This window comes from Stegostoma tigrinum, chromosome 10 (genome assembly GCF_030684315.1).
Source record: "Stegostoma tigrinum isolate sSteTig4 chromosome 10, sSteTig4.hap1, whole genome shotgun sequence".
In the NCBI taxonomy this organism is placed as follows: domain Eukaryota; kingdom Metazoa; phylum Chordata; class Chondrichthyes; order Orectolobiformes; family Stegostomatidae; genus Stegostoma; species Stegostoma tigrinum.
The window spans coordinates 13,614,415-13,628,178 of NC_081363.1; the positions used below are offsets into that span (position 1 = coordinate 13,614,415).

Consider the following 13,764-nt stretch of genomic DNA (forward strand, 5'->3'; position numbering starts at 1 on the left):
GAGACTACCTTAATTCCATGTATTTATATTTCCTTTGAACACTTTATTTTCATTTATTGGTTTTTAAAATGTCAGGAGTAGAGAGACAGTTGTGTATTAGTAATATTGCTGGACTATTAGCCCAGGCTTAATGCTGTGGGAATGGGCTCAAATCTGGTGGAGTACAGTAACTGGTGAAATTTAAATTTAGTTAATAAATTTAGATAATTAAGTTGGTCTCAATAATGGTGACTGTCTCAACTCTCTGGAGTAGCACACTGGAAATGTAGCCTTGCTATTCCTGGAGTTGTCACAAATGTTAATTTTAAAAGGAATCTGCAAAGTAGCCCAACAATCTGATTTTTCAGACCCAGGTTGATAGAAAGCACAGACCAAGTTTCTGCAAATGACACATCTGTTGGGCTGGTGCTTGCTGATCTAAAGACTCTCCAACTTTCCTTCGTCCGAATGCTTCCACTGGTTTGCAAGAGGTGCAGGATGGTCCGTTCACTTATGAAAGGTATCTGATTTATCCAATTCCAGGTGACAATTTGCAACATCTGCCGAAGGAAACAAAAGCTAGGGTGTTCGGAGATCCCACTTCCTACAGACAAAGGGGGTGGCCATGGGTACCCGCATGGGCCCAAGCTGTGCCTGCCTCTTTGTAGGTTAAGTGGAACAGTCCGTCTTCCGCACCTACACTGGCTCCAAACCCCACCTCTTCCTCCGTTACATTGATGACAGTATCGGCGCCGCCTCTTGCTCCCAAGAGGAGCTCGAACAGTTCATCCACTTCACCAACACCTTCCACACCAACCTCAAGTTCACCTGGGCCATCTCCAACACATCCCTCACCTTCCTGGACCTCTCAGTCTCCATCTCAGGCAACCAGATAGAAACTGATGTCCACTTCAAGCCCACTGACTCCCACAGCTACCTAGAATACACCTCCTCCCACCCACCACCCTGCAAAAAATTCCATCCCCTATTCCCAATTCCTTTGCCTACGCCGCATCTGCTCCGAGGATGAGGCATTCCACTCCCGCACATCCCAAATGTCTGCGTTCAAGGACCGCCCCCCCCCCCCCCGCCACAGTGGTCGAGAACGCCCTTGACCATGTCTCCCGCATTTCCTGCGACACATCCCTCACACCCCATCCCTGCAATAACTGCCCTAAGAGGATCCCTCTCGTTCTCACACACCGCCCCACCAACCTCCAGATACAACGCATCATCCTCCAACACTTCCGCCATCTACAATCCAACTCCACCACCCAAGACATTTTTCCATCCCCACCCCCTTGTCTGCCTTCCAGAGAGACCACTCTCTCCGGGACTCCCTTGTCCGCTCCATACTCCCCTCCAACCCCACCACTCCTGGCACCTTCCCCTGCAACCGCAGGAAGTGCTATACTTGCCCCCACACCTCCTCCCTCACCCCCCTCCCAGGCCCCAAGATGACTTTCCATATTAAGCAGATGTTCACCTGCACATCTGCCAATGTAGTATACTGTATCCACTGTTCCCGGTGTGGCTTCCTCTACATTGGGGGAACCAAGCGGAGGCTTGGGGACCACTTAGCAGAATACCTCCGCTCGGTTTGCAATAAACAGCTACACATCCCAGTCGCGAACCATTTTAAAGCCCACCCCCCTCCCATTCCTTAGTCAACATGTCCATCATGGGCCTCCTGCAGAGCCACAATGATGCCACCCGAAGGTTGCAGGAACAGCAACTCATATTCCGCTTGGGAACCCTGCAGCCCAATGGTATCAATGTGGACTTCACAAGCTTCAAAATCTCCCCCTCCCCTCACTGCATCCCAAAACTAGCCCAGCTCATCCCAGCCTCCTTAACCTGTTCTTCCTCTCACCTATCCCCTCCTCCCACCTCAAGCCGCATCTCCATTTCCCACCTACTAACCTCATCCCGCCCCCTTGACCTGTCCGTCTTCCCCAGACTGACCTATCCCCTCCCTACCTCCCCACCTATACTCTCCTCTCCACCTATCTTCTCTATCCATCTTCGGTCCGCCTCCCCCTCCCTCCCTATTTATTCCTGTTCCCTCTCCCCATCCCCCTCTCTGATGAAGGGCCTAGGCCTGAAACGTCAGCTTTTGTGCTCCTGAGATGCTGCTTGGCCTGCTGTGTTCATCCAGCTTCACACTTTATTATAAAAGCTAGGATTTTTTTTGGTTTAAAGAGGCTTACTGCAGGGAACTGAAAGAAAATGTTTTCAGCTGCTGCAGACCCACTGATTTCTCTTCTGGCCTGACAAAGTTTCTCTCTGACCAGCTGTGCATCTCCCTAACAACCAATCATGCAGTTGTGGGCTGGCAGAGAACCTTTTATCACTGATAAATGGTCCCTAATCCATAAACCAATCACCATCACTTGTAAGCAGTTCTTCAGCTCCAGTTCATCAGCACACTGCCGAAACCCACAGTTACACAAAGAGGATTCACAATCGGTACCATATTCTTATCTTCAAAATATGCAGCCATCCTTGTAAACCCCAGTTCTTTCTCATTTCAGTCTACAGTTTTTGAAGTGCAAAAAATAAGACATGTTCTTGACAGCAGTGACCATGAGAATTATCATCAATTGCAGTAAAAAACCCATCTCATTCACTAGCTTCCTTTTTCGGGAAAATCATCTACCATCCTTTTCTGGTTTGACTTACATATGACTGGAGACTCTCAGCAATAAATATGGTTGACACTTATGTGCCCTCTAAGATGGCCTACAAATTATCAAGTACAATTGGGAAAGGGCAATCAATGCACTGATTTTCACATCCTTTGAAAGTATAAAGTAATGGTTTTAAGTGGATTGAGGCTGAAATGGGGGACTACCTTTGAGCCATCCATAATTCTCTTACCATATCCAAGACATGTCACACTTGAGGTAGCTCATCAACACCTAACATGAAGGTAATGTGGATTCATAAAACACATTGAACCACACATTTTAGACATAGAATTCAATTCAATTGATATTTTCTGTCAAAAATGTGTTGTACAAAAAGAGTACAAGTCATTACAGATACATAGCAACTAGGTCATAGAATTCCTACTGTGTAGATCGGGGCCATTTAGGTCCTTTGAGTCTATACTGACCCTCCAGACAGTATCCCACCCAGACCCACACATCCCAGGAAAATTTAGCACAGCCATTCCACCTAACCTCCACATCATTGAGGAAGGAAACCAGAGCATTGAGCAGAAACCCATGGAGACATGGAGAGGACGCACAAAATTCACACAGATAAAGCCGGAATTGAGATAACAATGTGTGGGGCTGGATGAACACAGCAAGCCAAGCAGCATCTTCGGAGCACAAAAGCTGACGTTTGGGCCTAGACCCTGAACCCAGGTCCCTAACTCTGTGAAACAGTAGTTCTAACCACGAAGCCACCATGCTGCCCTAAATCACCTGGGAATTGTCATTAGAATATCAAGGAACTCACAACTATTCTTGGAGACCAACTGCTTACCTTTCCTTTGCAATCAAGTAATGATGAGCCTTGGGCCCAGCTTAGGTATGGTGCCTGTTTCTGGGCATTGCACTTCCTGAAGAATGTGAAGGCTTTTAGAGAGGGTGCGATCTGGTAGAATGGTTCCAGGAAAGAGGTACTTCAATTGTGATGACTGATTGGAAGCTGTGAGTTTTTTTCTTGTAAGAGCAGATTGAGAGGAAATTTGATTGTATTGGTAGAAGTTCCAAAGGATCTGGATAGAGAAGATAGAAAGAAACTGTTCTTTCCTTTTGGCAGAGGAATCAAGAAGAAGAGAATACCAAAATCAAATGAAGGCATCACAATGACAAAGGCATGAGGAGAAACATTTCTTAGTTTGGCATGGATGTGAGGAATTGAATACCATTCTCCTTGACATGTAATGATTCTATAATTCCTCTTTAAGTCAGCCTAAAAGAAGGAGACTTGCAGTGTCCACTCTTTACTGGAGTATTACTAGATTCAAGTTTCCCCATTGACATCGTAGACTGGACTGCAATTTGTGGTGTTCAATTATTCTGTATTTGATTATGTGATTCATAGAATCATAGAATCCCTACAGTTTGGAAACAGGCCATTCAGCCCATCGGGTCCACACCGCCCCTCCAAAAAGCATCCCACTCAGACCCACCCTCCTATCCTATTCCCGAAACCCCGCATTTCATAGAACATAGAACATAGAACATAGAAAAGTACAGCACAGTACAGGCCCTTCGGCCCACAATGTTGTGCCGTGGAATAATCCTAATCCAAAAATAAAATAACCTAACCTACATTTCCCTTAATTCACTGTTGTCCATGTGTATGTCCAGCAGTCGCTTAAATGTCACTAATGACTCCGCTTCCATGACTACCACTAGTAAACTATTTCATACGCTCACAACTCTCTGCGTGAAGAACCTCCCTCTGACGTCTCCTCTATACCTTCCTCCTAACACCTTAAAACTATGACCCCTCGTGGCAGTCAATCCTGCCCTGGGGAAAAGTCTCTGGTTATTGACGCTATCCATGCCTCTCATTACCTTGTACACCTTGATCAGGTCACCTCTCTTCCTCCTTCTCTCCAGAGAGAAAAGTCTGAGGTCAATCAACCTCTCCTCATAAGACAAGCCCTCCAGTCCAGGCAGCATCCTGGTAAACCTCCTTTGTACCCTCTCCAAAGCCTCCACATCTTTCCTATAATAGGGCGACCAGAACTGGACACAATATTCCAAATGTGGTCTCACCAGGGTTTTGTAGAGCTGCAGCATAACCTCGCGGCTCTTAGACTCGATCCCCCTGTTAATGAAAGCCAAAACACCATATGCTTTCTTAACAACCTTATCCACTTGGGTGGCAACTTTGATGGAGCTATGCACTTGAACACCAAGATCCCGCTGTTCCTCCACACTGTCGAGAATCCTGCCTTTAATCTTATATTCAGCATTTAAGTTCGACCTTCCAAAATGCATCACTTTGCATTTATCCAGGTTGAACTCCATCTGCCGTTTCTCAGCCCAGCTCTGCATTCTGTCAATGTCTCACTGAAGCCTGCAATAGCCCTCGATACTATCAACGGCACCTCCAACCTTTGTGTCATCAGCAAACATACAAACCCACCCCTCAACCTCCTCATCCAAGTCATTTATAAAAACTACAAAGAACAGAGGCCCAAGAACAGACCCCTGCGGGACACCACTCAGCACTGACCTCCAGGCAGAATACTTACCATCTACAACCACTCTCTGCCTCCTGTCAGCCAACCAATTCTGAATCCAGACAGCCAAATCACCCTGTATCCCATACCTCCTAACTTTATGAATGAGACTGCCGTGGGGAGCCTTATCAAATGCCTTGCTGAAGTCCATGTACACCACATCCACTGCTCGACCCTCGTCAACCTGTCTCGTGACTTCCTCAAAGAACTCAATAAGATTTGTAAGGCATGACCTGCCCCTCACAAAGCCATGCTGACTCCCTTTAATCACGCTATGCTTTTCCAAATAGTCATAAATCCTATCCCTCAGAATTCTTTCCAAAACCTTGCTGACCACAGACGTAAGACTGACTGGTCTGTAATTTCCAGGGATTTCCCTATTCACTGATGTGGACAGGGACGTGCATTGCCCCTTGCCTCCTTTCCCATGGTTTATCCACCTAGTCTGCACATCCTGGAAACTTTGAACGATTTAGCATGGCCAATCCACCTTACCATTGATGCAGACTGTGCTTGATTAGTTAAGCCTAGATATCGAGTCAGAAAAGTATACAAAGCTGTGAAAGAGCTGGGAGCCCCAGGTAAAAGCATGGGGTAAACATGTTAGAGTGCTGCGAATAAAGTTCCTACACACACATGAACTGCAGTGTCAACTCTGGGCAGATCTAAGAGACATAGAATATGCAACAAAGTATATGCAGAAATATGCAGAAATGTATAAATCTACTGATTCCTTTCATTATTCATTCACAGGTCAAAGGCATCGCTGACCAGCATTTATTGCCAGCCCAAAGAGTGGTTAAGAAGCAATTAAGATGTGGGTCTGGAGTCACATGTAGGCCAGACCAGGTAAGGACAGTAGTTTCCTTCCCTAAAGGACATAGTAAATCAGATGGGTTTTTCCTGACTGTCAACAATGGATTCATAATCATCATGAGTGTCTTAATTCCAGATTTAATTCCAACATTTCCTGTCGGAGGATTGAAAACCAGATTCTCAGAGGATTACTTGAGTCTCTGAAGTAACAGTCCAGCAATAATACCACTAGGCTGTTACCTCCCCATGCCATGGAGTTGATAGATTTCAGGGTTTGACTTGCTTGCTACAGGGACGGACGGCCCAGATGCAAGGAACCACATGAAGATGAAGAGTTAAGATTAAGATGATTTTGGCTTGGAACAGAAGTCTAGCAAATATCTGAGAAGTTCACAAAAAACAAGTTTACATTTAACACAACAGATGTGCTCTCAAAAGATACTTTAGGATAAAAAGAAGTGTGTTGATTGAATGATGCACATTCAGTGAAAGATGACAGGTTAATGGTAAACCTACAAAGCATTATGCTTTAGGAAAATTGGCTGCTTGAATAATTTCTTTTTATTAATTCACAGGATGTGTGTATCACAGGCTTGGCCAGCATTGAATATTTCCCATTAAGTGCCCAGAGGGTAACTAAGGGTCAACTATGTTGGTATTGTTCTGGAATCATATGCAGGCCAGGCCAGGAACGGAAGGCAGATTTCCTTCCCTAAAGGAGGTGAGTGAGCCAGATTTATTTTTCCTGACAATGGTTTGACAGTCATCGTTCAATTCTTAATTGCAGATTTTTTTTAAAAATTACACCATCTGCCATGGTGGGAATCAAACTCGGGTTCCTGGAACATTATGTGGATCTCCAGATGATAGACTAGTGGAAAGAAAACCACTAGGCCAACATCTCCCTGATAACTAGCTTGTCATCATTTGAATTGAAAAGGCCTTTCAATTCCAAAAATAAGGAAGATATCCTAATGGAAGACAACGGTTTAACCTTGTTTTTAGGAGCAAAACCAGGATCTTGACAGACCAGATGGACTCTGTATTTGTAAAAACATTTTTCACTGGAGGCTGTTTAAAAGGGGCATGTCATTATTGAAGGAACTATATATTAGGAGGATGGTGGTGTGACTTGGGTGATACTGCCCCTTTAAACGAGGAAGCAGTGCCCTTTTAAGTGAAACGACAGCAAGTCAAACTGGCAGCAGAGATTTAGTGATGGATTTTTTAGCACTCAATGTAAGCAGTCAGCCACTGCCAGGTCAATATGGAAGCTTTCTCAAAGTCTATAGACCTCTTTTGTGAAGGGAACAGTGAGTGAATATAAAATGCAAGCACACAATAATTACACAGGCAGCAAAGAGGATGCTGTTGGGCAGTTATTGATTTCCTACAGCACCGCATGAATGCACAAGTAACTTCGCCCAGCAGACATCCTTCAGCTCCTTGTGCTATATAACGGGGACAGGCATATGGGCCAGTTCACCTTCTATGGCCCTGTTAGTTATTTCGGGTCAAGTAAAATATGTTGTTAAAGAAGAAACAATTTCCACATACCCTCGCCTCTCTTGGGACCATGTAACAAGATTGTAATTTACAAAAACGGTTCCAGGAATGAGAAACTTCAGTGATGAGGAAAGATTGAGGACATTGGGACTGTTCTCCCTGGAGAGCAGATTTGAAAGTGGTTTTCACCAACTTGAAGAGCTAACTGGACGCAGTAGATAGGGAGAATCTCTTCCCACTTGTAAAAGCAAAACAAAAAAAAAGAGAGCATGGATTTAAAGTGACGTGCAAACAAAACAAGGGTGATGGGAGAAAATTCCTTCTCATATAGCGAGTAGCTAGGGTATGCAATGCCTGGAAACAAGGGTTGGGCAGATTCAGTTGAGGCATTCAAGAGGGGCATTGGATGATTATATGGACAGAAATGGTGTCCAGAGATGCATGAAAAAAGCAAGTCATTCGCACTAGGTAATAAAACTGGGGCAGGCATAATGGCCTCCTGTGCTGTAACAGCTCTGTGATTATTAATATTAGTAAAGGTGAGGACTGAATAGGGATAGTCAACATGGCTTTGTACATGGAAAATCGTGTCTCACTAACTTGGTTAAGGTTTTTGAAGAAAGAGGATTGATGAGAACATAGAAGTGGACGTGATCCTTCAGCAAGGTGATTGACAAGGCACCTCATGTTAGACTGGTCAGCAAAGTTAGATCGCATGGAATACAGGGAGAACTAGCCATTTGGATACAGAACTGACTCAAAGATAGAAGATAGAGGGTGGTGATGGATGGCTGTTTTTCAGACTGGAGGCCTGCGACCAGTGATGTTCCACGAATATCAATGCTGCGTCTACTGCTTTTCATCATTTATGTAAATGATTTGGATGTGAACATAGGTATGGTTAGTAAGTTTGTAGATGACACCAGAATTGGAGGTGTAGTGGACAGCAAAGAAGGCCACCTCAGGGCACAATGGGATTTTGATCAGATGGGCTAATGGACAAAGGAGTGGCAGATGGAATTTCATTTTAGATAAATGTAAGATGCTGCATCTTAGAAAGGCAAATCAGGCCAGGACACCTAATGGTAAGGTGCTGGGGAGTATTGCTGAACAAAGGGACCTTGGAGTGCAGGTTCATAATTCCTTGAAAGTGGAGTCACAGGTTGATAGGATAGTGAAGAAGATGTTTGGTACACTTGCTTTTATTGGTCAGTGCATTGAGTGTTGAGGAGTTGAGAGGTCATGCTGATGCTCTACAGGACATTGGTTTGGCCACTTTTGGAATACTGTGTGCAATTCAGGTCTCCCTGCTATAGGAAGGATGTTGTGAAACTTGAAATGGTTCAGAAAGGATATTCAAGGATGTTGCCAGTGTTGAGGGTTTGTACTATAGGGAGAAGTTGAGTAGTCTGGGGCTATTTTCCCTGGAGCATCAAAGGCTGGGGGGTGACGTTATAGAAGTTTATAAAATCGTGAGGGGCATGGATAGGATAAATTGGCAAGGTCTTTTCCCTGGGGTGGAGGAGTCCAAAACTAGAGTTTAAGGTGAGAGGGGCAAGGTTTAAAAAGGACCTGAGGGGCAACATCTTCACACAGAGGGAGGTGCATTTATGGATTGAGCTGCCAGAGGGTGTGGTGGAGGCTGGTACAATTACAATCATTTAAGGGCATCTGGATGGCTATATAAATAGGAAAGGTTTAAAGGTATTAAGCCAAATATTGACAAGTGGTACTAAATTCATTTAGAATATATTGTCAGCATGGATGAGTAGGACCGAAGGGTCTGTTTCTGTGCTGTACATCTCTATGGCTCTATGTGAAGTGTGCATTGCTCATATAACGTTCTTTGGAACTCACAAGGTGCTTATCCAAAATTCAACAATAGCCCTGTATCTGTACAAGATGCCAGTCTCCAGAGATTTAACCCTTAACGATTCCCTGTTCATAATTTACTTCCAAAGGTGAGATCTCTGATACTTCAGCACTGAATGTAAGGTGATCTCATTCAAAATCTCAAAATTTGCACAGATTGCAACAGAGTAGTTGCAAAAAATATATTTTCCCTGGTTAAGGGAGGTTGTGAGGTAATGGTTTCTAGTACCATGGAAGACAGACTTCGAATATGGGGTAGGCCATTTAAGACAGAAATGAGGAGAAATTTCCTAACTCAGACGATAGTAATTCTTAAGTAATTTTCTACCCCATGAGGATCAATCATTAAGGCTGCTCAATACAGAGATCAATAGATTGCTGTGTATTTGATCTGATTTATTATTGTCATATGTATCAACATACAGTGAACATTACTGTTTTGTGTGCTGACCACACAAATCATACTTTGCATAAGTACATCAGGGTAATTCTACAGAATGCAGAATATAATATTACAGCTACAGAGGTTGCAGAGGAAGATTATCTCTAATACATGAGTGGTCTCTTCATAACTCTGATAACAGCAGGGAAGAAGCTGTTCTTAAATCTGTTAGAATGTGCTCTCAAACTTTTGCATTTTCTGCCCGATGGAGGATGGTAGAAGAGAGTATAGCCAGGGTGGGAGAGATCTTTGATTATATTGGCTGCTTTCCTAAGGGAGCAGGAAGTACAGTTGGACTCATTCAACATAGAAACAGAACCTTTGGTCCAATTTGAGATAATGGGAACTGCAGATGCTGGAGAATTCCAAGATAATAAAATGTGAGGCTGGATGAACACAGCAGGCCAAGCAGCATCTCAGGAGCACAAAAGCTGACGTTTCGGGCCTAGACCCTTCATCAGAGAGGGGGATGGGGAGAGGGAACTGGAATAAATAGGGAGAGAGGGGGAGGCGGACCGAAGATGGAGAGTAAAGAAGATAGGTGGAGAGAGTATAGGTGGGGAGGTAGGGAGGGGATAGGTCAGTCCAGGGAAGACGGACAGGTCAAGGAGGTGGGATGAGGTTAGTAGGTAGATGGGGGTGCGGCTTGGGGTGGGAGGAAGGGATGAGTGAGAGGAAGAACCGGTTAGGGAGGCAGAGACAGGTTGGACTGGTTTTGGGATGCAGTGGGTGGGGGGGAAGAGCTGGGCTGGTTGTGTGGTGCAGTGGGGGGAGGGGATGAACTGGGCTGGTTTAGGGATGCAGTAGGGGAAGGGGAGATTTTGAAACTGGTGAAGTCCACATTGATACCATATGGCTGCAGGGTTCCATCCCCACCCCTGTCTGCTTTCCGGAAAGACCACTCTCTCCGTGACTCCCTTGTTCGCTCCACACTGCCCTCCAACCCCACCACACCCGGCACCTTCCCCTGCAACCGCAGGAAATGCTACACTTGCCCCCACACCTCCTCCCTCACCCCTCTCCCAGGCCCCAAGATGACATTCCACATTAAGCAGAGGTTCACCTGCACATCTGCCAATGTGGTATACTGCATCCACTGTACCCGGTGCGGCTTCCTCTACATTGGGGAAACCAAGCGGAGGCTTGGAGACCGCTTTGCAGAACACCTCCGCTCAGTTCACAACAAACAACTGCACCTCCCAGTCGCAAACCATTTCCACTCCCCCTCCCATTCTCTAGATGACATGTCCATCATGGGCCTCCTGCACTGCCACAATGATGCCACCCGAAGGTTGCAGGAACAGCAACTCATATTCCGCCTGGGAACCCTGCAACCATATGGTATCAATGTGGACTTCACCAGTTTCAAAATCTCCCCTTCCCCTACTGCATCCCTAAACCAGCCCAGTTCGTCCCCTCCCCCCACTGCACCACACAACCAGCCCAGCTCTTCCCCCCCATCCACTGCATCCCAAAACCAGTCCAACCTGTCTCTGCCTCCCTAACCGGTTCTTCCTCTCACTCATCCCTTCCTCCCACCCCAAGCCGCACCCCCAGCTACCTACTAACCTCATCCCACCTCCTTGACCTGTCCGTCTTCCCTGGACTGACCTCTCCCCTCCCTACCTCCCCACCTATACTCTCTCCACCTATCTTCTTTACTCTCCATCTTCGGTCCGCCTCCCCCTCTCTCCCTATTTATTCCAGTTCCCTCTCCCCATCCCCCTCTCTGATGAAGGGTCTAGGCCCGAAACGTCAGCTTTTGTGCTCCTAAGATGCTCCTTTGGTCCAATTTCTTTGCTTCAACTGGACATCCCAACCTGACCCAGCCCCATTTGACAGCATTTGCCTCACATCCTTCTAAACCCTTCCCATTCATCTTCCTATCAACATGTCTTTTAAATGTTGTAATTACATCTGCCTCAACCACTTCCTCTGGTAGCTCATTCCATACGTGCACCACCTTCTGTGTAAAAATGTTACCCAATGGAAGAAAAGCTGGCTTTTGTGATGGACTGGACTGCATTCACAACTCTGTAATTTCTTGTGGTCTTCAGCAGAGCAGTTACCATACCAGGCTGTGATACATCCAAATAGACTGATTTCTACGATGCACCTATAAAAACTGGTGCAAGTCGTCAGGTTCATGCCAAATTTCCTTAGCATGCTGAGGAAGTAGAGGCATTGCTGTGTTTTCTTGACTTTAACGCTAATGTGGATGGACCAGGACAGATTGTTGATGATATTTATTTCTCGGAATTTGATGCTATCGATTTATCTCGACTACCTCAACACCATTGATTCAGCATTGAAGGCAACGACCATCTGCTTCGTTTTGCTGACATTAAGGGAGGGATTTTGTTTTTACATTTTGCCACTAAGCTGTCTATCTCTTTCCTGCACTCTGTCCTGTTGTTGTTCGTGATCAACCCATTATGGTGATGTTGTCACCAATGGAGTTGGAGCTGCATTTGACCACGTAGTTATGATTGTATAAGGAGCAATGACCTCGTGGTATTATTGTTCGACTGTTGATCCAGAGACCCAGATAGCATCCCTGGGACCCAGGTTTGAATTCCGCCACGGCTGATAGTGGAATTTGAATTCAATAATAAATATCTGGAATTACAAATCTAATGATGGCCATGGATCCATTGCTGATTGTTGGGGAATAAGTCCCATCTGGTTCACTAATGTCCTTTAGGGAGGGAAACTACCATCCTTACCTGGTCTGGCCTACATGTGACTCCAGACCCATTGCAATGTGGCTGACTATGAAGTGCCCTTTTCAGCAATAAATGCTGCCTGAATAAAGGGGCGGGGAGAAAAGTATAGTAAGAGGCTGAGTATGTAGCCTTGTGGGGCACGAGTGTTGAGGGTTATTGTGGAAGAGGTGTTGTCGCCCATTCTTACTGAATGCAGTCTGTGGGTCAGGAAATTGAGGATCCAATTGCAGCGAGGGGCACAGAGTCCTAGGTCTTAGAATTTGGATGTAATTTGGATTGGAATTATGGTGTTGAAAGAGAAGCTAAAGTCAATGAATAGGAGTCTCTCGTAGGTGTTCTTATTATCCAGATGTTCCAGGGATGAGCCACAGATATATTCTCTGCCATAGACTTATTGTAACAGTTTTAAAGGTGTTGAGGGAGGTGAGGATAGTGTGAGTGACTGGCTTTGGGGTCAAAGATCAGCCCATGATCTAAGAGAATGGCGAAGCAGGATCGATAGACTGAATAGCCTACTTCTGTTCCTATGGTCCCTCTTGCAAATTAATAGCTTCCATTCCTAAGTATTTCTACATTTCAAAAAAATGATTAGATTGACTGCAAAACATTTTGAGAGATTCTGAGGACATGAACAGTACCATACAACAGTGAAACTGCAAACACCTATAGTAAAATAGGTTACAGCTGGTGGAGTGACAGATACCCATAATCCTAGAGGACAATAGGCTGGTTCTCCCATTAGGGAGAGACTATAGGCAGTGAGTTTAACTTGAGGGTCACCACACCTCAGGTGATGGGAAGGTGAGAGTGAAGATGGGGCCTCAGCTGGCATGGGAATTGAGCCCACACACCTTGCCATCACTGTACATTGCCAACCAGATGTTTTAGCCAATTGAGCTAAAACTGAATAGAGCTGGAGGACCTGCTGTAGAGCACAGATTGAGCGACGAAAGCTTTATCACCGCCATTGGGAGCAGTATACAATTACAGTGTGAGACATTTACGTAGGCAGGTTCTATTTTAAATTATTTACAATGGAATAAAGTTGCAGAAAATAACTCTGCAGACAGGACGATTTAATACAATATAAGATTTAATACACTATATAAATTAATACACTATATAAATTATAGCACACAAGGGAAAATTGATAACTTTCTTATATTGGATTTACGAGATATTTAATGGATACACAAACATGACTGAATAAA

General features: G+C 45.0%; 1 long non-coding RNA gene across 1 annotated transcript in view; it reads left to right on the forward strand.

The window, feature by feature from the left end:
- Positions 1–350: 350 nt before the first annotated feature.
- Positions 351–13,764, forward strand: part of LOC125455844 (uncharacterized) — a 94,544-nt gene continuing 81,130 nt past the window's right edge. Inside the window, exons 1-3 of the long non-coding RNA XR_007248326.2 lie at positions 351–499; positions 5,945–6,040; positions 6,583–6,728. This is a non-coding gene — a long non-coding RNA (uncharacterized LOC125455844). The remainder of the gene's footprint in view (positions 500–5,944; positions 6,041–6,582; positions 6,729–13,764) is intronic.